The following is a 25,330-nucleotide window of genomic DNA, read 5'->3' as shown; positions in this document are numbered from 1 at the left end:
ATGTGCTTTTAACTGGAACAACCAGATATCATCACAAGTTCAGGTTGAAACAATTTTTCTCATTGCTCTCCATCCCAAAGAGAGACGGTCTAGACTCCATAGTCTTTGAAACTAGCAACTTTCAATTCAGTTCAGTCTCTCAGCCACTCAGTCGTGTCTCACTCTTTGCTACCCCATGAATTGCAGCATGCCAGGCTTCCCTGTCCATCACCAACTCCAGGAGCTTGCTCAAACTCATGTCCATTGAGTTGGTGATGCCATCCAACCAGCTCATCTTCTGTTGTCCCCTTCTCCTCCTGCCTTCAATTGTTCCAAGCATCAGAGTCTTTTCCAATGAGTCAACTCTTCTCATGAGGTGGCCAAAGTACTGGAGTTTCAGCTTTAGCATCATTCCTTCCAAAGAAATCCCTGGGCTGATCTCCTTCAGAATGGACTGGTTGGATCTCCTTGCAGTGCAAGGGACTCTCAAGAGTCTTCTCCAACACCACAGTTCAATATCAATTCCTCGGCACTCAGCTTTCTTCACAGTCCAACTCTCACATCTATGCATGACTACTGAAAAAACCATAGCTTTGACTAGATGGACCTTTGTTGGCAAAGTAATGTCTCTGTTTTTAATATGCTGTCTATGTTGTTCATAACTTTTCTTCCAAGGAGCAAGTGTCTTTTAATTTCATGGCTGCAGTCACCATTTGCAGTAATTTTGGAGCCCCCAAAAATAAAGTCTGTCACTGATTCCATTGTTTGCCCATCTATTTGCCATGAAGTGATGGGACTGGATGCCATGATCTTAGTTTTCTGAATGTTGAGTTTAAGCTAACTTCTCTTTCACTTTCACTTTCACCAAGAGGCTCTTTAGTTCTTCTTCACTTTCTGCCCTAAGGGTGGTGTCATTTGGTATCTAAGGTTATTGGTATTTCTCCTGGCAATCTTGATTCCAGCTTGTGCTTCATCCAGCCTGGCATTTCATATGATGTACTCTGCATATAAGTTAAATAAGCAGGGTGACAATGAATAGCCTTGATACAGTTCCCGATTTGGAACCAGTCTGTTGTTCCATGTCTGGTTCTAACTGTTGCTTCTTGACCTGCATACAGATTTCTCAGGAGGCAGGTAAGGTGGTCTGGTATTCCCATTTCTTGAAGTATTTTTCACAGTTTATTGTGATTCCCACAGTCAAAGGCTTTGGCATAGTCAATAAAACAGAAATAGATGTTTTCCTTGCACTCTCCTGCTTTTTTGATGATCCAGCGGATGTTGGTAATTTCATCTCTGGTTCCTCTGCCTTTTCTAAATCCAGCTTGAACATCTGAAAGTTCACAGTTCACATACTGTTAAAGCCTGGCTTGGAGAATTTTGAGCATTACTTTGCTAGCTTATGAGATGAGTGCAATTGTGCAGTAGTTTGAGCATTCTTTGGCATTGCCTTTCTTTGGGATTGGAATGAAAACTGAACTTTTCCAGTTTTTTTCTTTATGTAAAGCAACTTTACATAGATCCAAAATCCAGGATAGTTTCTTGTATCTTTTGCTATTCTCTGACATGATTCTTAATAAAAGTCTGTGCCTAGACCCCAGATATTACCAATTGTTCATTTCTTCTTCAAGGACTTCCCCAATATCCTTCCTACATATTCTATTTTCCCTCATGTTCTCAGGAGTCTTCAATCTACATTTATCTTCATCACCTTTAATTTCCATCCATCTCAAGCTTCAACAGTCCGTCCCCTCCCATTTTAGTTTTGGCCAATCTATCTCTGGCCAGTCACCTCAAATCCATTGTTATATCAGGATATAAGAAGTGCCCTTACAGAGAACAAATGGTTGAGGAGTTCTGTTTCCTTTTGAAATTACTCTTTGAGCATTTCCTTCTCTTCTGGAATAACTTATTTTACCAGTTTCATCTTGTGCTTTGCTTCTCATAGTCCTGGAATTAGTTATTTTTCCAAGGATTTCTGATTCCTTGGAGGATGGTATTTAGAAGTCAAGATATAGACACTAAATGTATTCATGTCTATCGAGATATCACTGCTTTTTGAACCCTATGTATGGGCAGAACTAGAAAGTACACACATATACATTTGTTTGTAGCTCTATTTCTCTTTTTAAAATAAGTATATGAAGAGAAAACACCATGCACAATATCTCCAACTGCTGCTGCTGCTAAGTCGCTTCAGTCGTGTCCAACTCTGTGCGACCCCATAGACAGCAGCCCACCAGGCTCCCCCGTCCCTGGGATTCTCCAGGCAAGAACACTGGAGTGGGTTGCCATTTCCTTCTCCAGTGCAGGAAAGTGAAGTCGCTCAGTCGTGTCCGACTGCAGTACAGTATCAAGTATCAAGTTCACTCTCATTTTTTTCCCTATCTGTATCTGTAACACTTTATTCAAACTGTGATAAATGCAGCCCCCATTATCATGTATACCTTTTATTTGATCAACTCCCCATATCTAATCAATCTGCCATCTCCTATGCCACCCATCCTCTACCCAAATGCCTTTTTCAGCCCACTTGGGTTCCAACAACCCACAGAAGGTGCCCCCTACCACCTTATAAGTTCTAGTGTCCCATGACAGACTATACCCTTCCGAGCAGACTCTTTCTTCTCTCTGACTCCCCATGCTGCATTCAGTCTCATGGCATGGACATGTCTCCCCCTCCAGTTGTGTTTGTAAATCTGATGTCAGTCTGTCCCTCATTCTTGGGCTCTGGCACTCTGTGCTGGGTTACCTCCAGTGGGTGCTCCCTCCCTGACTTCATTTGAGTTCTGACACCCACATCTGGCTGCCCCTCCACATGAAGGCAGTTCTTATCCTGGTTGGTCTCTGACATAAATGCAGGCCAGGTCTCCCAAATGAATCCCTTCTTTTTTGGACTCCAGTACCATATTTCCTTCTCCCTTCCTGTGGAGACAGCAGCTTTGTTCCTAATGGCTTTAAGAATAATCCTTCAAGAAAGGAAAAAAAGAAGAGAAAACTGGACAGAGGCTACATTGTCTTCTTCCTAAATAGATAGTGTGCCTCAAGCAACTTTGTTGCTATTATGGTTGAACAGTTTTCAGTTGACAACTTTCAAAATATTTGATAAGTAAATTTCTTCTATAAGTAATCATATTCTTAAAATGGGTACCAGCCAACATTTCCTGAAGTCTTTATTCTAAGAAATTAAAATCTATGTCTATTAAATTAATGAAAGTAATTATTTTTTTAATTTTTAATTAATTATTTTTAATGATCATAAATATGGGTAACCAATGATAAAGGAAGGGAACATATTCATTACCTTTATGAGGGAAGAAAAATATCAAACCACTCAAAAGTGTGAGCTCAGGAGTTAGAATATTAGGTTCAAAACCTAGCTCTGGGGCCTGTGGTAAGTTCCTTAATGTATTTATGCTTCCATTCTCTCATCTGTAAAACGAGGATAATCATGGTACTTCTTAGAGTCATGAGACTTAATTAGTAATTATTTTCTCAGGGATTAACATGTATTTCCAGGATAAGTTTCTCACATTTTCTAAATTCAGCACAAAAGTTTAAGTAGAATAAGGAAGATGAAATATCCTGCTCTAAAAATGGGCCAGTATCTCTTTCAGTCATAGTGAAATAATGTCATTGTCAAATCTGACTCAGGTGAAGGATATGCTGTGGCTGATGGAGAAGGAGCCTTAACTGACTGTCCAGAAACAGAAAAGAAAGGCTGCATTGATCATTTCTTGCTTCCACATATATTTACCTTTTTACTAATTAAGGTCATTTCTTAGCACTTCTTTCAGTGAAGTGCTGAAAATTCTAGTTGTCTGATGATTTAAGGTGTCCCACTTTATTTTTTTTTAAGTTATTTTAAGAACTTCTACCCTATTTACACGCTGCTTGGGACTACAGTAGATATAAAATAACTGCCTTTTGTCCTTAATGAAAACCTTCTAAAAGCACCAGGAAGATTTAATACAGCTATGGTTTATGTCATTTTGAAACTTACACATTACATGCCTCAATTCCTCCCAGACAGAATTTGGAATGGGACTCCTTGGATAAGGAGTCTTCACTCAAGACAAGAAGATAAAAAGACTAAAAGGCATATCAATCACAAGGAATAGGAAATCTAAGGGCCAAATATGCCTGGAGGAAAGTTAAGACTGGGAAAGACTGGGCAAGGAGACCCAGGCTCAGAATTAGAGGAATGATGCTGAAGAAAAGCAGATGAGACTAAAGTGAGGGGTTTAAGAAAAGGGGGGATAGGAACACTAATTAATTACTTAGAGCAAAAAATGTTCAAATCTTTTTCAATAGCCAAATTATTTTATAAACAAAATTCTTCCTCCAAGATTTTAAACTTTAAAGCCAAAGAAAGCTTTTAGTTGGTCTTTATCCAGGGACTAAAATTCCAAGATACAAAGCTTAATGGTTGTCATAAACCATGTGTCCCACTAAAAGAAACTGGTCTGCTGTGAACATTCATGAAGCTAACCTGCTGAGAGATGGAGATGTTGAACTTTTTTGAAGCCCAGTCTGAGTCCTGCTCTTTACTCATTTGTTCCACCTTTGTTGGTATTCCTGAACCAATCATTCTTTATTTGACTGAAGCTAGATTGTATTGTAGCTAAGAATCCTGACAAATACACTCAGGCAATGTAAAGGTTTGGCAGAAAGTCATTACTGTTTGCAGAACCCCTCAGCATCTCCAAAAGCATCATGGTTCCCCAGATCAGAAAGTAAAGGCTACTGTCCTAAGTTAACAACTGTTATTTTAGGTTTGCATTCATAAGCAGAGAGAGATATAATGTGTGGCTGGGGGCAGAAATAAACTTATACGTAATTCATTCATTTACTTGACACATTTTTATTAGACTCCTGTTATGTGCTAGGCACCATACTAGACGTAGGTGCTAAAACAGTGGATGAAAAGATATGCTTCCTGTGTTCGTGTTGTTTCCAATGGCCTGGTATGCTCACGGGCAGTGAATTACAAAAGGCTGTCTTTCCCTATTATTGATGGTTGCTACTTTCACAACAATGCAATGAAAAACATTAGTGCTTAAAATGAATACTCTATATTTATCATGAACATTTAGTTGTACATCAATATCATTTGTGAAATGCTTACCTCACTAGTACTAAGACATACTATGTCAGTTTATATCTGCCATAAAATCTGAGAAAGCATTTAATCAAGATGACAGAGATAAATTAAACATTTGCTACCAAAGTATATTTTTAATAGTACTAGTTATTGAGGTTTCCCTGGTGGGTCAGGTGGTAAATAATCTGCCTGCAATGGAGGAGACACAGGGGACCGAGGCTTAGTCCTTGGGTTGGGAATACCCGTGGAGAAGGGAATGGCTACACACTCCAGTATTCTTGCCTGGAAAATTCCAAGGACAGAGGAGTCTGGTGGGCTACAGTTCATGAGGTCGCAAAGAGTCAGACATGACTGAGCAAGACATTGTTTCACTCCTTTAAAATACTGGGGAAATTATATATTTCTTTACTTCTGAAAACACAAGTAAATTGCTAGCCCATATTGCTTTTTCACTGATTCAGTGGACATGAATCTGAGCAAACTCTGGGAAACAGTAGAGGATAGAGGAGCCTGATGTGCTACACTCCATGAGGTTGCAAAGAGTTGGACATGACTTAGCAACTGAAAAAAGCAATTGCTTTCCTTAGCACTTAATATTGCTATGGAAAGCAAGGACTTAATATTGGGGCTTCCCTCATAGCTCAGTTGATAAAAGATCTGCCTGCAATGCAGAAGACTTGGGTTCAGTTCCTGGGTTGGGAAGATCTCCTGGAGAAGGAAACGGCAACCCACTCCAGTATTCTTGCCTGGAGAATCCCATGTACAGAGGAGCCTGGCAGGCTACCATCCATGGGATTGCAAGAAGTAGACACGACTTAGTGACTAGAGAGAGAGGGCACTTAATATTATTATTTATGAATATAAATGATTAAAGCATTCCTCTATGAGGGATCCAGAACTTCTGAGTATAACTAATCCTTAAATAGTAAAACAACTGAGTCCTAGTACGATTTGTTGCTGCAGTATCATGACATGAGTCTGAAAGACTTTTGTCTCTACATTGAAGGACAAAGCCTGGGCTTGCAGAGTTAGGTAAGTTGTAATCATTTATAAGAAAATACCTGTGGGGCTGACCACACTAGAGGTCAGAAATTCAAGTGAACATTTCAGGTTCCACAGTTTCCACAGTTAACAGTGGCACAAGTGGAAGATGTGAAAGGGCAAGACCTGGATGAGGATCTGAGCAAGGGAGTGCAGTTTTAGGGTGAAATTTTAAGAGTGATCCCCAATTATTCCCTTGAACTGAGTCTCTCTTTGTCCATCAGACAGGAAGTGATGACCTTACCAGACATATTCACATTGCAGGATCATCATTTTGCCACATGTACTAAGACATAAATCCACTTCAGGCATCTGAGTCAAGATGATTCTTTCATCTTGGTTCCTCCCCCCTAGTTTGAGGTTGCACTGAGTAACAGCTCAGACTAGGAAAAAAAAAATGACTTGGGTTTCTCTAAACAGCATTCACTTTCTGTACTGGATCTTCCATTGATTTATCCACTCACTATTTACTGGGCACGTAGTATATTCCAATCACTGTGCTTGGTGCTGGAGATACTGGAGCTACAAAGATGAAGATGACACCGTCTCCCTCCTCCAACAGCGCTAAGCATTCAGTGCCATGGCACTGGTCTCTAAACTTTTGTATTACATGCTCCTAATAAATGTTTTAGTATTTTCTGACAATCAGGGATATTTACCATTTCTAACTTATTATAATCATCATAGATTTCCATTACTGTATTCCTTTTGTTACCTAAATGTAAGTCCATGAGTCCAACACACAGTGAGGCTGAACAGTACCAAAACTTCGGAGTTTGGAACAGCTCTGCAAGGAGACAGGTGGTTTATGCCTTAAAAGAATCTCAAACTCCCTAAAAGTCTTTTAAGAAAAGAAAGAATGTGAAGTCGCACAGTCATGCCCGACTCTTTGCGACCCCACGGATAGTAGCCTGCACCAAGCTCCTCCGTCCATGGGATTTTCAAGGCAAGAGTACTGGAGTGGGTTGCCATTTCCTTCTCCAGGGTATCTTCCCAACCCAGGGATCGAAACCAGGTCTCTCACATTGTAGACAGATGCTTTACCATCTGAGCCACCAGGGAAAGCCTTTAACAAAGTCCTTTTATAGGAAAGGTGAGGGTTAGTTGTTGCAGACTTCTTGGTGTCAGATCCTTTGTTCCTGAGGTCAGGTCATGGTCATGTAACCATGTTCCTGTAAACCTTCACCAAACAAATATTCTTTTCTGACAAGAAAGGGCAAGGTACCAAGGCTCAATTTCACTCTCTGAGGTTCAGGTCCTGTTAAGAGGAGGAAGATCTCAGTTGGCAGCTTCCTCAGGGCCAGGCTCCAGACCCACCTTAGGACTTAACTGGCCTTCCATCTTCTCCACCTGTTGGGTCCCACAGACTACATCCTATGCAGATGGCCACCACCATTAGGTTGCAGATGCAGGGATGGGGGAAAGGTTCACTGTCACCTCAAGGCCTGGGACTGGCCAGTGAGTGGCCTTCACAAGGACCCTGGAGCCCTACAGGACACAGCGCCCAGCCTATTCCCTGGGTCCTCCAGCCCACCCGCCAGCCTGAGGCTGGGTGACCTGGAGGGCCCCGGGGGGAAAGCCAGGATCTGCCTCTTTCTTCACTATCTACCTGACGACCACCACTCCACTGCTGGCTGAATCCCTTCACTAACTGCTGCTTTTTGACAGTTGGTTGCTAGTGGGCAGGGCCCATTGTGGCACCAACCAATGACTGAGCAGGACCACTAACGGTCACTCACTAACAGTTGGTTGCTTGGGGGAGGGGCCCGCTGCTGTGCCTGATCAGTGGCTAAGCAGGACCACTAACGGTTGCTCATTGACAGTTGGTCACTTAGGTAAGGGGCCCATTATGACGCTAAGCAATAGCTGAGCACTGACATTGTTACCCTGTGGTAAAGGGGTTGGGATGGGGGAGTGGGGGATGGGTAATGGCGCACACCAATGGCTGCCTGCTAAAGGCTGTGCTCCGCTATGCTGTATTACACTTTGATCTAATATCTCAGGGCAAAACAACCCCTTAGGATAATGTTCCTAGGTAGCAACAGTTGAGGTAAGTCTACATTTTACATGATCTTAATAATTTTAATTTTAAGGGCTTCCCTGGTGGTTCAGAGATAAACAATCCACCTGCCAATGCAAGAGACATGGGTTTAAGCCTTAGGTTGGGAAGATATCATGGAGAAGGAAATGGCAACCCACTCCAGTATTCTTGCCTGGGAAATCTCATGGACAGAGGAGCCTGGCGGGTACAGTCCATGGGGTGGCAAAGAGTCAGACATGACTTAGCAACTAAATAACAACAATAATTTTAAATCTTTTTGTAAGATGCTATCAGTTTGTTATTGTTATTATTTTTTTTTGTTTGTTTTGTTTTTTTACCTACAATGGGTCTGATGGCAGGGCCACCACATATTATTGCACAAAACCATGTGCCATCCTGTTGCTGAGGAAGCCCTCATAGAGGTATAGAAGGGTTGGCTCTGGTTTTTTCTTGTTGTTTGCTGTGCGTACATTACAAGGGTCATTTAGAATCCAGGGAACCTTGTAGAAACACATTTAAAGCACTTGTTCATTTCATGCAGGTTAGGGGGAAAAGTTAACTAATCTATAAATCCTCTTCAGGGCTTCCCACTGGCACTAGTGGTAAAAAAAAAAAAAAAAAAACAATGGCCTGCCAATTCAGGAGACGTAAGAGACGTGGGTTTGATCCCTGTGTGAGAAGATTCCCTGGAGGAGGGCATGGCAGCCCACTCCAGTATTTTTGCCTAGAGAATGCTCTGGACAGAGGAGACTGGTGGGCTGCAGTCCACAGGGTCACAAAGTGTTGGACACAACTAAAGCGACTTATCACGCATGCCGGCAAATCCTCTTAAAACCAGAAAAAAGTGATTATACTATATTCACTATATAATATCAATTATATTATAATAATTATATATTATATTATTCATAATGTGCTGAATATGAGCAAATGAATGAGAGCAAACTTGGTGCAATGGGGGACTGAATGAAGGTAGCAGGATAGTTCCATGTATTAGAGATTAGAAAGGCCTATTCTATTTCCTTAGATTTGAAATAAATGTAAGTAGAATATCTAATACTGCCTTCCTGTACCTTCCTGTATAGGATCAACCTGTGTTCCATTTGGAAGAACACTAGTCTGCAGAGTGAGACAGAGATACTGCCATCCAAGGTATTGGAACACAAAGGGCAGACAGCCTTGTTTTGCTTGAGGTGGAGGAAGATGGAGGTGGAAGATGGCAGGATAGGTGATGTGCCTGGTGAGCCTCATACTAGGGTGGTTTCATTATGTATAGGGAGAGAGAAGGCCTCGGAAGACAGCTATCTAAGTCAGTGGGGCACAAAAGCTGAACATGTTTGGAGGAGCACAAGCAAGCAGTTTGGGATAGTTACAGGTTAGGGGGCCAAGTGGGCAACCTTAGATACAGAGACATAATAGATGAAAGGAGGATTGACAGAAATCTGCTGGTGCCAAGAACACTGATGGCTTCAATTTAGAAAAGCATAGCCAAAATTAAATAAGATGAGCTGACAAGAGAACAGATCACAGAGGTGTATAGATTTTTAAAGAAAAACCATTGAGGAACATGTCATATTAAGACACCGCTGAAGAGCAGCTTTCCTGAGATACTGGGAACTAAATAAGTGATCGTAATGCAAAGAATATCACAGAGAGTGTAACAGTTACCCATAAAAGCCTTTCCTAGTACCAGATATCTGTGGGTTAGACAAAATGAATAATTACATAACAAATTTTATTTTAAAGGATATGATGGCCATTTTGCCTTTAATGACCAAAAACCTCTCTTAAGTACTAGCCTCTGATATTCCTCTTTGTAGCTTTCTTGCTCTTTAATACATCTAAGAAACTCTAGAGACTGACCAGTGAGAGAAGAGTAAGTTCAAATAGCTGAGTCCATCTCATTGAACCTTATCTCACAATCACTATCCACTAGTTTTGAATTTATTTGCAAAATATTAAGCTTAGGGAATTCCCTGGCAGTGCAGTGGTCAGGACTCCATGCTTTTACTGCCAAGGCTAGGTTCAACCCGTAGGCAGGGATCTAAGATCCTGCAAGCTGTACAGGGCAGCCAAAAAAAGAGTTAAGCATGGCTCTTCTACATTAATATATGCATACATTCAAACACTACTCTTCTTATATCAAATCATCATGCTGTACACCTCAAATATCTTACAATTTTATTTTTAATTATGCCTCAGTAAAGCTGAGAAGACCTACTAGTCTTCTATTCCTGGAAAAATGCAAACTTTTGCAGAAAGACAATATACTCTGGTTAAGGCAAAGCAGCTATTACCATTGACAAATCAGGAGGGAATTGAGTTAAGGATCCCAAGTTGCATAGGAACCACCATGAAAGAATCAACATTTTTCAAAACTGGTTTTCAGAATGAAAGCAAAGGGGAAGAGAGTGAAACTATTCTGGGATTGCCAAAAAATTGTGAGAAGAAGGATTCATGTTGCAAGGAAGCCTGGGCAAATTCTAGGAGGGTTTGGCACACTAAATATTAAGTGGATGTTTTGGGCAAAGTTGTCTAATAAATAACAGCAAGTACTAAGACTTAGCAGATGTCAGGGAACTCTTAGCATGGAATCTCCCTGAGTTCTTCCAACTATTCTCACTCTTGCTTGCAGAAGGGAAGAAACGAGTTCTGGGAGAACGCCATACTCTTGGGGCTAAAGGAGTGGGGACAGGAAGAGAAAGCCCAAAGACGACTTTGAGAATCACCCCTTCAGCTGCTCCTTTTCCTGCACCCTATAGCTCCCCTGGTGGCTCAGATGGTAAAGAATCTGCTTGCACAACTGACAAAGAATTAATCTCAAAAATATACAAGCAACTCCTATAGCTCAATTCCAGGAAAATAAATGACCCAATCAAAAAATGGGCCAAAGAACTAAACAGACATTTCTCCAAAGAAGACATACAGATGGCTAACAAACACATGAAAAGATGCTCGACATCATTATCAGAGAAATGCAAATCAAAACCACAATGAGGTACCATCTCACGCCGGTCAGAATGGCTGCTATCCAAAAGTCTATAAACAATAAATGCTGGAGAGGGTATGGAGAAAAGGGAACCCTCTTACACTGTTGGTGGGAATGCAAACTATGGAGAACAGTGTGGAGATTCCTTAAAAAACTGGAAATAGAACTGCCATATGACTCAGTGCCATATGACCCATATGCCAATCCCACTGCTGGGCATATACACCGAGGAAACCAGAATTGAAAGAGACATGTGTACCCCAATGTTCATCTAAGCACTATTTACAATAGCCAGGATATGGAAGCAACCTAGATGTCCATCAGCAGACGAATGGATAAGAAAGCTGTGGTACACAATGGAATATTACTCAGCCATTAAAAAGAATACATTTGAATCAGTTCTAATGAGGTGGATGAAACTGGAGCCTATTATACAGAGTGCAGTAAGTCAGAATGAAAAACACCAATACAGTATACTAACACATATATATGGAATTTAGAAAGATGGTAACGATGACCCTATATGCGAGACAACAAAAGAGACACAGATGTACAGAACAGTCTTTTGGACTCTGTGGGAGAGGGTGAGGGTGGGATGATTTGAGAGAATAGCATTGAAATATGTATATTATCATATGTGAAACAGATCACCAGTCCAGGTTCAATGCATGAGACAAGGTGCTCAGGGCTGGTGCACTGGGATGACCCTGAGGGATAGGATGGGGAGGGAGGTAGGAGGAGCTTTCAGGATGGGGGAACACATGTACACCCATGGCTGATTCATGTCAATGTATGGCAAAAGCCACTACAATATTTTAATTAGCCCCCAATTAAAATAAATAAATTAAAAAAAAAAAAAAAGAATCTGCTTACAACACAGAAGACCTAGGTTTGATCCCTATGTTGTGGAGATCCCCTGGAGAAGGGAATGGCTACAAACTCTAGTATCCTTGCCTGAAGAATTCCATGGACAGAGGAGCCTGGCAGGTACAGTCCATGGGGTTGCAAAGAATCAGACATGACTGAGCAACTAACACTTCCACTCCTCATGCTCTCAGTAGAGCCTCTCTTCTTCTTCTTCTTCTTTTTTTTTTTTTAAAGCCTTCATTGAATTTGTTATAATATTGTTTTTGTTTTTGATTCTGGTTTTTTGGCCATGAATCATGTGGGATCTTAGCTCCCCAGCCAGGGATCAAACCTGCACCCCCTGTACTGGAAGGCAAAGTCTTAACCATTAGACCACCAGGAAAGTCCTAGGCCTCTCTTCTTGAGGTAATTCCAGATTTTACCTCACAAAAGCAGTAAAACTTGCCCACCTTGTTCTTACCATACATTGAGAGCTAATAATTTTTTTTCATTCATTCTTGTTCCAATAACAAAAGTCTGCTATTTGGTCTCCTTCTAAAATGAGCTTTCTTATTATAAAAAATTCAAACAATACATAAAAAGTCCATCATAATCCTATCCCTTGTAAATAGCCTTTTTGTGATTACTCCTTCAGCTTTGTTTTCTCTTTCATTATTCATTGGGTCTGCTCCTTAATCTGAACCAAAAAAACAAACCAAAAAAAAATAGTTTTTTAAAAGATTATATTTTTATTTTAGAAGTACAAAAGATTTTCAAAATCTATTCAAAGCAAAATGCTGCCTTCTTGTAGTATAAATGTAATAGAATAAAAAGCACCAAGTAATAATGCAGCCTGGTCTATCTGAAGAGATAGCTCTCAGTAAAAAGTAAAGTAGCTCGAAAAATTGTGTGTCCACTGCCATGCTTCTGAAGTGGCCAGAAGCCTGCCTGTTACCTAAGGGACAAATTGGGGGCCAGGTCTAGAGTCTAGTCACTCTGTCTGAATGGTGGCCCATACTTCCAAATGACCCCTTCTTCCCTGCTGTCCTCGGGAAATTCCCATGATCTCAGCTAGTTATTGGAAGGATGTAATCAGATTCACTGCAGGTTAATAGGTAAATAAATGAAAAAAAGATTGCTTAACCAGGAACTTTCCCAGGAGTATGTCTATTAACACAGAAACAACCCCAAAGGCTAGAGTTTCAGGCTGCATGATAAAGTGAAATGGAAGAATTTCCAGTTGTGTGCAGAGATCATTTTGATTCAAGGAACTGTTCCCCACTAAAACCAAAACTCACAACAACATGGAAAGCCTGTCCCTGACTATGTGAATTCTAGCCTGATGCAAATCTCATTGCAACACTACACGGTAAAGGCAGGAGAGCCAGGAGGAAGATCAAGGGCTTTGGAATTATGCACCTATGGATTTAAACCCACCCTGCCCCTCACTAGAGGAAGGCCATTGGCCAGATGTTGTGTTGTTGTCATTCAACCTCTTAGAGAGCTTTCCTCACCTGTTAAGCAGGGTTGCTATAGGAATTTAAATAAATAAAATAGCCTATATAAAGTGTAGCACATATAGGCATATATAGCATATATAGCTTATATAGCATATGTAAGTGACACATAGTAAATACAGAAGTTATTGCTTATTTCTTTCAGGCTTTATACAACATTTCATACAGTGCAATTTTCCCAGTCTTTTGTTAAGCAACATTGATGGAGTGGAAGAATGGTCCTACTACTAGTCATTGGGGACCATATGGCTACTTTTCTGGAGAAGGAAATGGCAACCCACTCCAGTACTCTTGCCTGGAGAATCCCATGGACGGAGGAGCCTGGTAGGCTACAGTCCATGGGGTCACTAAGAGTCGGACACGACTTCACTTTCACTTTTCACTTTCATGCATTGGAGAAGGAAATGGCAACCCACTCCAGTGTTCTTGCCTGGAGAATCCCAGAGAGAGAGGAGCCTGGTGGGCTGCCGTCTATGGGGTCGCACAGAGTCAGACACGACCGAAACGACTTAGCAGCAGCAGCAGCAGCAGCATGGCTCCTTTTCATATTGCATCATTACTCACTGAAATGGTTACACTGTTGTACATTTTTCCCAAAAGAGGTTATAAACCAGGTAAAATTTGGTCTCCAGACATAACTACCTTAACCTTCACGGTGTTTAGCTTATTTTTTTGAGTTAGTTGTTGACATTCAATATCAGAAATACAACGTAAAATCCCTATTTCCATCATATTTTAAAGAAGTTATGTTTCAACCTAAGTGTTCATCACAGATAAAGAAGATGGAATATTATTTAGCTATAAACAAGAATGAAATAATGCCATTTGCAGCAACAGGGATGAACCTAGAGATTATCCTACTAAATGAATAAAGAGAAAATAAAATACTTTATGATATCATCTATAAGTGGAATCTAAAAAGAAGTACAAATGAACTTATTTATAAAATAGAAACAAAGCCACAGACAAAACAAATTTATGGTTTGCAAAGGTGTGGGGAGGGATAAATTGGTAGTTTGGGATTCACAGATGCATACTACCATATATAAAATAGATAATCAACAAGGATTTACTGTATAGCACAGGAAACTATATTCAATATATTGTAATAAACTATAATGAAAAATAATTGAAAAAAGAATATAGATATATATATATATATATTAACCAAATCATTTTGCTATATACCTGAAACTAACACAACCTTGTAAATCAACTGTAATTCAACTGCTAGAGTAAGGAAGTCACAGCTGGCTTTTTTAGGTAGAACACAGTTTCTCCAGGAAGCCACAGTCATCACCATGCCTTAGAATTCCCCCAGCCTGTGGAAGAACATCAGTTACCATTTATCATCCAGTCTGTACTCTTGTCTTGCTAACTCTGGGTTCTCTCTGCTACTTCTCATTTCTAGCCTGGCTCCTATGGGCATTTGAGTTAGTGACCTCTGCCACAAGAGCAAATTAATGTATTTCACAATAGAGCAGTATATTCAGGTTGTGAAATAACATAACTTGGGTTTGAACACTGATTCTCCAGATTACTAGTTTTGTGACCTCAGACAAGTTACTTCACCTCTCAGAGTCTGTTTCTTAAACCCTACAAGAAAAATAGTAACTGATTCATCTCCCAAGTTGGTTGTGAGGTTTAAACAATGTAATATGTATATAAAGACCCTCTCATCATTCCTGGCTAGGGGCAATAAAGGTTAACTACTACACAGAAGGAGATGATGGTAATGATTGGTGCTGCTGCTGCTATTATCACTATATATACTTAGACGACTCTAAGTAGTATCACAACAGTTACTTACTAGTGCTAAGTAGTTGAGAAGAATAAAGTTGTTACAGGCTTTCTCTGTTCTCACTCTGCTTTTTAAAGCTGGAAATTGAAATTCGTTTGGAAAGCCCTAAGGAACATGGAGCCTTTCAAAAGTGGTAAAGACCAGTTTCTATCAGCACTGCCCAGAAGCACAATGAGATCAGCCGCTGAGTGAAGCAAAAGAGCTTCCAATCTCAAGGGCAGTGAGACCACTGTAAGCCAGACCCACACTCCAGTCCAGGGGAAGAACTCAAGACTCTGTCCCAAAATCCCAATAAGAAATAGGTTTCAGGCAAGCCAACCCATCTGACAGAACTAGAATGGGGAGAAGATAGGATCTCTAAAGATTTGAAGGGGGCAGTCCTAAGATGCCAGAGGAATAGGATGGGGAGACCACTTTCTCCCCCACAAATTCATTGAAAGAACATTTGAACCCTGAGCAAATTCCACAAAACAACTTCTGAACGCTGGCAGAGGACATCAGGCACCCAGAAAGACAGCCCATTGTCTTCGAAAGGAGGTAGGACTAAATATAAAAGAGAAAAGAGAGACAAAGGAGTTAGGGATGGAGACCCATCCCCGGAAGGGAGTCTTAAAAGAGAAGTTTCCAAATACCAGGAAGCCCTCTCACCGGCGGGTCTGTGGCGAGTTTTGGAATCTCATAGGGTGACATAACTGGGAGGAAAAAATAAAGAAAGAAAACCCACAAATTACATGCCTAATGGCAACTCCCAGCAGAGAAGTACCCCAGACACTCACGTCCACCACCAGCAAGCAGAGACTGGACAGGGAGGCGTGGGCTGCATTGCTTAGGGTAAGGACCAGGCCTGAATGCCCGGAGGGCAATCTGAGGGAGCTAACATGAGATAGCAACCCAAACTGTGGGACAGCCAGAGAGAGAGAGGAAAAAAAAAGAGAGAGAGAGAGAGAACTATCCCGTGAAAAGGCCTAACCTAGGGCACTGCTGGCCTGCTCTCAGAACAAAGGACTGAGCGAATACCAGAGGAGAGCTAGCTGGCTGCAGCCTGGCCCATCATCCCCTGCCAGAGGCAGGAAGGCAGGCGGGCAACAGCCAGAGCCAGAAGGCAAGGGGCAAAGTCGGCCCCAGAGACAGCATCCCCTACCAAACTGCGAGCAGGCTCCAAGTTGCTAACCAAGTCTTCCTTGGATCCTGGATGGTTGACATCCCCTGGGAGGGTTGCAGCCAGAGATCAGATCCCCAGAAGATCTGATCTCACAGCACACCTGAGAAGGTGCTCCTGCTGCCACCCAGGAAACCGATCGGCTGGGACGGGGGAGGCAATAAGACGCATCCCCCACCTGGGGGAGAGTGTGCTCGCTAAGCACGTGGTCGCCTGAGCTGCTCTGACCTGGGAAGGGCACAAAACGCAGGCCCAATCGAGTCTGTGCCTTTGTGGAATACCCGAGAACCTGAACCTGAGTGGCTTAGACCTGGGAAGTGCACAAAACCCAGGGCCCGCCTCAGAAGGTTCCCTTGCAGAGCAACCTGGAAACTGAGCAATGTGGAAGGGGAAAGCATACCCGCCATGAATGGGGGCAAACCCAGTGTGGCTGAGACACTGTAAGCACTCCTCACACACGCCAGTGATATTTGTTTGCAGTGTTCCTCCCTCCCCAAGGCAGAATGAATAGGTGAGCCTAAATGAGTGACCACCTTCACCCCCTTGTGTCAGGGCAGAAATTAGACACTAAAGAGACCTGCAAACAGAAGAAGCCAAAATAAACAGAGGGAACTGCCTTGGAAGTGAAAGGTGCAACAGATTAAAACCCCATAGTTAGCACCGAATACACTGGAAGGGGCATATAGACCTTGAAAAGTATAAGATGGAACAAGGAACTATCTGAAACTGAACTGACCTCACACTGCCCACAACTCCAGAGAAATTCCTAGATATATTTTTACTATTATCATTTTTTAATTAAAAAAATTTTGTTTTAATTTTTAAATCCTCTATTAATCCTCTAATTTTCATTTTTATAACCTACTATTACCTTGGGAAAAAAAACACCCTATTTTTAAAGCAAACTTCATATATGTATTTTATAATTTTTGTTGATTTTGCTTTGTTTTTTTAATAGTGTATTTTTGTGAGTCTAACCTCTACTCTGGATTTTTAATCTTTGCTTTTTGGTATTTGTTATCAATTTTGTACCTTTAAGAATCCAATCTTCAGTACCCATGTTTACTTAGGAGGGTGATTACTGGCTTGATTACTCTCTCCCCTTTTTGAATCTCCTTTTTCTCCCCCAGGTCACCTCTATCTTCTCCCTCCCCCTTCTCTTCTCTACCCAACTCTGTGAATCTCTTTGTGTGTTCCGGGTTGTGGAGAACACTTAGGGAACTGACTACTGGCTAGAACTGTCTCTCTCCTTTTGATTCCCCCGTTCTCCTCCTGTTCACCTCTATCTCCTTCCTCCATCTTCTCTTCTCTATGCAAATTCGTGAACCTCTCTGAGGCTTCCAGACTGTGGAGAGCACATAGGGATTTGATTACTGGCTAGATTGCTCTCCCCCCTTTTAATCCCCCCCCCCACTTCTCCTTCTGGTCAACTCTATCTCCCTCCTCCCTCTTCTCTTCTCCAGGTAACTCTGTGACCCTCTCTGGGTGTCCTTCAATGTGGAGAATCTTTTCATCATTAACCTAGATGTTTTATCATTGGTGCTGTATGGATGGAGAAGGCAATGGCACCCCACTCCAGTACTTTTGCCTGGAAAATCCCATGGATGGAGGAGCCTGGTAGGCTGCAGTCCATGGGGTTGCTGAGGGTCGGACATGACTGAGCGACTTCACTTTCACTTTTCACTTTCATGCATTAGGGAAGGAAATGGCAGCCCACTCCAGTGTTCTTGCCTGGAGAATCCCAGGGATGGGGAAGCCTGGTGGGCTGCCGTCTATGGGGTCACACAGAGTCGGACACGACTGAAGTGACTTAGCAGCAGCAGCAACAGCTGTATGGATGGAGAAGTCTTGAGGCTGCTGTAAGAATAAGACTGAAAACCAGAGGCAGGAGGCTTAAGTCCAAAACCTGAGAACACCAGAGAACTCCTGACTCCAGGGAATTTTAATTGATAAGAGCTCATCCAAAAGCCTCCATACCTACACTAAAACCAAGCACCACTCAAAAGCCAACAAGTTCCAGAGCAATACCACACAAATTGTCCAGCAATGCAGGAACATAGCCCTGAGCTTCAATATACAGGCTGCCCAAAGTCACACCAAACCCACAGACATCTCAAAACTCACTACTGGATACTTCCTTGCACTCCAGAGAGAAGAAATCCAGCTCCACCGACCAGAACACCAATGCAAGCTTCCCTAACCAGGAAACCTTGACAAGCTACTCGTCAAACCCCACCCACAGGGAGGAACCTCCACAATAAAGAGGAACCACAAACTGCCAGAATACAGAGAGGCCACGGCAAACACAGTAATCTAAACAAGACGAAGAGGCAGAGAAATACTCAGCAGTAAATGAACATGATAGATCAGATCAGATCAGATCAGTCGCTCAATCGTGTCCGACTGTTTGCAAGCCCATGAATCGCAGCATGCCAGGCCTCCCTGTCCATCACCAACTCCCGGAGTTCACTGAGACTCACGTCCATCGAGTCAGTGATACCATCCAGCCATCTCATCCTCTGTCGTCCCCTTCTCCTCCTGCCCCCAATCCCTCCCAGCATCAGAGTCTTTTCCAATGAGTCAACTCTTCGCATAAGGTGGCCAAAGTACTGGAGTTTCAGCTTTAGCATCATTCCTTCCAAAGAAATCCCAGGGCTGATCTCCTTCAGAATGCACTGGTTGGATCTCCTTGCAGTCCAAGGGACTCTCAAGAGTCTTCTCCAACACCACAGTTCAAAAGCATCAATTCTTCGGCACTCAGCCTTCTTCACAGTCCAACTCTCACATCCATACATGACCACAGGAAAAACCATAGCCTTGACTAGACGAACCTTTGTTGGCAAAGTAATGTCTCTGCTTTTGAATATGCTATCTAGGTTGGTCATAACTGTCCTTCCAAGGAGTAAGCGTCTTTTAATTTCATGGCTGCAGTCACCATGTGTAGTGATTTTGGAGCCCAGAAAAATTAAGTCTGACACTGTTTCCACTGTTTCCCCATGTACTTCCCATGAAGTAGAGGGACCAGATGCCATGATATTAGTTTTCTGAATGTTGAGCTTTAAGCCAACTTTTTCACTCTCCACTTTCACTTTCATCAAGAGGCTTTTTAGTTCCTCTTCACTTTCTGCCATAAGGGTGGTGTCATCCGCATATCTGAGGTTATTGATATTTCTCCCAGCAATGTTGATTCCAGCTTGTGCTTCTTCCAGCCCAGCGTTTCTCATGATGTACTCTGCATAGAAGTTAAATAAGCAGGGTGACAATATACAGCCTTGACATACTCCTTTTCCTATTTCGAACCAGTCTGTTGTTCCATGTCCAGTTCTAACTGTTGCTTCCTGACCTGCATACAAATTTCTCAAGAGGCAGATCAGGTGGTCTGGTATTCCCATCTCTTTCAGAATTTTCCACAGTTTATTGTGATCCACACAGTCAAAGGCTTTGGCATAGTCAATAAAGCAGAAATAGATGTTTTTCTGGAACTCTCTTGCTTTTTCAATGATCCAGCGGATGCTGGCAATTTGATCCCTGGTTCCTCTGCCTTTTCTAAAACCAGCTTGAACATCTGGAAGTTCACGGTTCACATATTGCTGAAGCTTGGCTTGGAGAATTTTGAGCATTACTTTACTAGCGTGTGAGATGAGTGCAATTGTGTGGTAGTTTGAGCATTCTTTGGCATTGCCTTTCTTTGGGATTGGAATGAAAACTGACCTTTTCCAGTCCTGTGGCCACTGCGGAGTTTTCCAAATTTGCTGGCATATTGAGTGCAGCACTTTCACAGCATCATCTTTCAGGATTTGGAATAGCTCAACTGGAATTCCATCACCTCCACTAGCTTTGTTCATAGTGATGCTTTCTAAGGCCCACTTGACTTCACATTCCAGGATGTCTGGCTCTAGGTCAGTGATCACACCATTGTGATTATCTGGGTGGTGAAGATCTTTTTTGTACAGTTCTTCTGTGTATTCTTTCCACCTCTTCTTAATATCTTCTGCTTCTGTTAGGTCCATACCATTTCTGGTCCTTTATTGAGCTCATCTTTGCACGAAATGTTCCTTTGGTATCTCTGATTTTCTTGAAGAGATCCCTAGTCTTTCCCATTCTGTTGTTTTCCTCTATTTCTTTGCATTGATCGCTGAAGAAGGCTTTCTTATCTCTTCTTGCTATTCTTTGGAACTCTGCATTCAAATGGGTATATCTTTCCTTTTCTCCTTTGCTTTTCGCTTCCCTTCTTTTCACAGCTATTTGTAAGGCCTCCTCAGACAGCCATTTTGCTTTTTTGCATTTCATTTCTATGGGAATGATCTTGATCCCTGTCTCCTGTACAATGTCATGAACCTCATTCCACAGTTCATCAGGCACTCTATCAGATCTAGGCCCTTAAATCTGTTTCTCACTTCCACTGTATAATCATAAGGGATTTGATTTATGTCATACCTGAATGGTATAGTGGTTTTCCATACTTTCTTCAATTTCAGTCTGAATTTGGCAATAAGGAGTTCATGGTCTGAGCCACAGTCAGCTCCTGGTCTTGTTTTTGCTGACTGTATAGAGCTTCTCCATCTTTGGCTGCAAAGAATAATCAATCTGATTTCGGTGTTGACCATCTGGTGATGTCCATGAATAGAGTCTTCTCTTGTGTTGTTGGAAGAGGGTGTTTGTTATGACCAGTGCATCTTCTTGGCAAAACTCTATTAGTCTTTGCCCTGCTTCATTCCATATTCCAAGGCCAAATTTGCCTGTTACTCCAGGTGTTTCTTGACTTCCTACTTTTGCATTCCAGTCCCCTATAATGAAAAGGACATCTTTTTTGGGTGTTAGTTCTAAAAGGTCTTGTAGGTCTTCATAGAACCGTTCAACTTCAGCTTCTTCAGCATTACTGGTTGGGGCATAGACTTGGATTACTGTGATATTGAGTGGTTTGCCTTGGAAACGAACAGAGATCATTCTGTCGTTTTTGAGATTGCATCCAAGTACTGCATATCGGACTCTTTTGTTGACTATGATGGCCACTCCATTTCTTCTGAGGGATTCCTGCCCACAGTAGTAGATATAATGGTCATCTGAGTTAAATTCACCCATTCCAGTCCATTTCAGTTTGCTGATTCCTAGAATGTCAACATTCACTCTTGCCATCTCTTGTTTGACCACTTCCATTTTGCTTTGATTCATGGACCTGACATTCCAGGTTCCTATGCAATATTGCTCTTTACAGCATCGGACCTTATTTCTATCACCAGTCACATCCACAGCTGGTTATTCTTTTTGCTTTGGCTCCATCCTTTCATTCTTTCTGGAGTTATTTCTCCACTGATCTCCAGTAGCATATTGGGCACCTACTGACCTGGGGAGTTTCTCTTTCAGTATCCTATCATTTTGCCTTTTCATACTGAACATGATAAATGCCCACCAAACCAAACAAAAGAGGAGGAGATAAGGAGTCTACCTGAAAAAGAATTTAGAACGATGATAGTAAAAATGACCCAGAATCTTGAGAACAAAGTGGAGTTACAAATAAGTAGCCTAGAGACAAGGACTGAGAAGATGCAAGAAATGTTTAACAAGGACCTAGAAGAAATCCCATGGATGGAGGAGCCTGGAAGGCTGCAGTCCATGGGGTTGCTGAGGGTCGGACATGACTGAGTGACTTCACTTTCACTTTTCACTTTCATGCATTGCAGAAGGAAATGGCATCCCACTCCAGTGTTCCTGCCTGGGGAATCCCAGGGACGGGGGAGCCTGGTGGGCTGTCGTCCTTTGGGTCGCACAGAGTTGGACATGACTGAAGTGAGTTAGCAGCAGAAGAAATAAAAAGGAGTCAATCAATAATGAATAATGCAACGTGAAGTCACTCAGTCGTGTCTGACTCTTTGCGACCCCATGGACTGTAGCCTACCAGGCTCCTCTGTCAATGGGATTTTCCAGGCAATAGTACTGGAGTGGATTGCCAGCAACAAATGAGATCAAAAACATTCTGGAGGGAACCAACAGTAGAGTAGCTGAGGCAGAAGATAGGATAAGTGAGGTAGAAGATAGAATGGTAGAAATAAATAAAGCAGAGAGGAAAAAAGAAAAAAGAATTAAAAGAAATGAGGACAACCTCAGGGACAATGTTAAATGCCCCAACATTCGAATCATAAGAGTCCCAGAAGAAGAAGACCAAAAGAAAGGCCATGAGAAAATACTTGAGGAGATAATAGTTGAAAACTTCCCTAAAATGGGGAAGGAAATAGTCACCCAAGTCCAAGAAACCCAGAGAGTCCCAAACAGGGTAAACTCAAGGTGAAACACCACAAGACACATATTAATCAAATTAACAAAGATCAAACACAAAGAATAAATATTAAAAGCAGCAAGAGAAAAACAACAAATAACACACAAGGGGATTCCCACAAGGATAACAGCTGATCTTTCAATAGAAACTCTTCAGGCCAGAAGGGAATGGCAGAACATACTTAAAGTGATGAAAGAGAAAAACCTACAGCCCAGATTATTGTACCCAGCAAGGATCTCATTCAAATATGAAGGAGAAATCAAAAGCTTTACAGACAAGCAAAAGCTCAGAGAATTCAGCACCACCAAAGCAATTCTTCAACAAATGCTAAAGGATCTTCTCTAGGCAGGAAACACAGAAAGGGTGTATAAACTTGAACCCAAAACAACAAAGTAAATGGCAATGGGATCATACTTATCAATAATTACCTTAAATGTAAATGGGTTGAATGCCCCAACCAAAAGACAAAGACTGGCTGAATGGATACAAAAACAAGACCCCTATATATGCTGTCTACAAGAGACCCACCTCAAAACAAGGGACACATACCGACTGAAAGTGAAGGGCTGGAAAAACATATTTCATGCAAATGGAGACCAAAAGAAAGCAGGAGTAGCAATACTCATATCAGATAAAATAGACTTTGAAACAAAGGCCGTAAAAAGAGACAAAGAAGGACACTATATAATGACCAAAGGATCAATCCAAGAAGAAGATATAACAATTATAAATATATATGCACCCAACATAGGAACTCTGCAATATGTAAGGCAAATGCTAACAACTATGAAAAGGGAAATTAATAATAATAATAGTGGGAGACTTTAATACCCCACTCACACCTATGGATAGATCAACTAAACAGAAAATTAACAAGGAAACACAAATGTTAAATGATATAATGGACCAGTTAGACCTAATTGATATCTATAGGATATTTCACCCCAAAACAATGAATTTCACCTTTTTCTCAAGTGCACATGGAAACTTCTGCAGAATAGATCACATCCTGGGCCATAAATCTAGCCTTGGTAAATTCAAAAAAACTGAAATCATTCCAAGCATCTTTTCTGACCACAATGCAGTAAGATTAGATCTCAATTACAGGGGAAAAAAAACTATTAAAAATTCTAACATATGGAAGCTAAACAACACACTTCTGAATAACCAACAAATCACAGAAGAAATCAAAAAAGAAATCAAAATATGCGTAGAACCAAAAAAAATGAAAACACAACAAAACCTATGGGACACTGTAAAAGCAGTGCTAAGGGGAAAGTTCATAGCAATACAGGATTACCTCAAGAAACAAGAAAAAAGTCAAATAAATAACCTAACTCTACACCTAAAGCAACTAGAAAAGGAAGAAATGAAAAACCCCAGGGTTAGTAGAAGGAAAGAAATCTTAAAAATTAGGGCAGAAATAAATGCAAAAGAAACAAAAGAGACCATAGCAAAAATCAGCAAAGCTAAAAGCTGGTTCTCTGAGATGATAAATAAAATTGACAATCCATTAGCCAAACTCATCCAGAAACAAAGGGAGAAGAATCAAATCAACAAAATTAGAAATGAAAATGGAGAGATCACAACAGACAACACAGAAATACAAAGGATCATAAGAGACTACTATCAGCAACTATGCCCATAAATGGACAACTTGGAAGAAATGGACATTCTTAGAAAAGTATAACTTTCCAAAACTGAACCAGGAAGAAATAGAAAATTTTAACAGACCCATGACAAGCACGGAAATTGAAACTGTAATCAGAAATCTTCCAGGAAACAAAAGCCCAGGACCAGACAGCTTCATAGATGAATTCTACCAAAAATTTAAAGAAGAGCTAACACCTATCCTACTCAAACTCTTCCAGAAAATTGCAGAGGAAGGTAAACTTCCAAAAACTTTCAAACTCATTCTATGAAGCCACCATCACCCTAATACCAAAACCAGACAAAGATGCCACAAAAAAAGAAAACTACAGGCCAATATCACTGATGAACATAGACGCAAAAGTCCTTAACAAAATTCTAGCAAACAGAATTCAACAACATATTAAAAAGATCATACATTATGACCAAGTGGGCTTTATCCCAGACATGCAAGGATTCTTTAATATCTGCAAATAAATCAATGTAATACACCACATTAACAAATTGAAAGATAAAAACCATATGATTATCTCAATAGATGCAGAGAAAGCCTTTGCCAAAATTCAACATCCATTTATGATAAAAACCCTCCAGAAAGCAGGCATAGAAGGAACATATCTCAACATAATAAAAGCTATATATGACAAACCCACAGCAAACATTTTCCTCAATGGTGAAAAATTGAAAGCATTTCTCCTAAAGTCAGGAATAAGACAAGGGTTCCCACTCTCACCACTACTATTCAACATAGTTTTGGAAGTTTTGGGCACAGCAATCAGAGCATAAACAAATAAAAAGAATCCAGATTGGAAAAGAAGAAGTAAAACTCTCACTGTTTGCAGATGACATGATCCTCTACATAGAAAACCCTAAAGACTCCATCAAAAAATTACTAGAGCTAATCAATGAATATAGTAAAGTTGCAGGATATA

The 25,330-nt window shown here is 41.2% G+C and overlaps 1 protein-coding gene and 1 long non-coding RNA gene across 10 annotated transcripts in view; one reads left to right on the top strand and one right to left on the bottom strand.

Annotated features, from left to right (window-relative positions):
• CCDC148 (coiled-coil domain containing 148) overlaps window positions 1-25,330 on the bottom strand; it is a 297,891-nt gene that overhangs the window by 227,401 nt on the left and 45,160 nt on the right. Inside the window, exon 1 of one of the 8 annotated variants that reach the window (XM_024980495.2) lies at window positions 7,439-7,752. The exons of 5 other annotated variants lie outside the window; for them this stretch is intronic. The gene's annotated coding sequence lies outside the window, so the exon portion shown is untranslated. Of the gene's footprint in view, window positions 1-7,438; window positions 7,753-25,330 lie in introns of those variants that run through there. 2 more of the 8 variants (XM_059878254.1, XM_059878267.1) reach the window with 2 other exon arrangements.
• Window positions 7,986-12,726, top strand: LOC112442564 (uncharacterized). Of its 2 annotated transcripts, none has more exons than XR_003030729.2 (3): window positions 7,986-8,171; window positions 9,248-9,314; window positions 10,798-12,726. It is a non-coding gene; the product is annotated as an uncharacterized lncRNA (long non-coding RNA). The 2 variants fall into 2 exon arrangements; XR_009491575.1 differs by having other exon boundaries at window positions 9,248-9,402.

The sequence above is a fragment of the Bos taurus genome, chromosome 2 (assembly GCF_002263795.3).
Source record: "Bos taurus isolate L1 Dominette 01449 registration number 42190680 breed Hereford chromosome 2, ARS-UCD2.0, whole genome shotgun sequence".
Classification (NCBI taxonomy): domain Eukaryota; kingdom Metazoa; phylum Chordata; class Mammalia; order Artiodactyla; family Bovidae; genus Bos; species Bos taurus.
The sequence above is the reverse complement of the archived record's forward strand: the minus strand, read 5'-3'. Positions and strand labels throughout refer to the sequence as shown.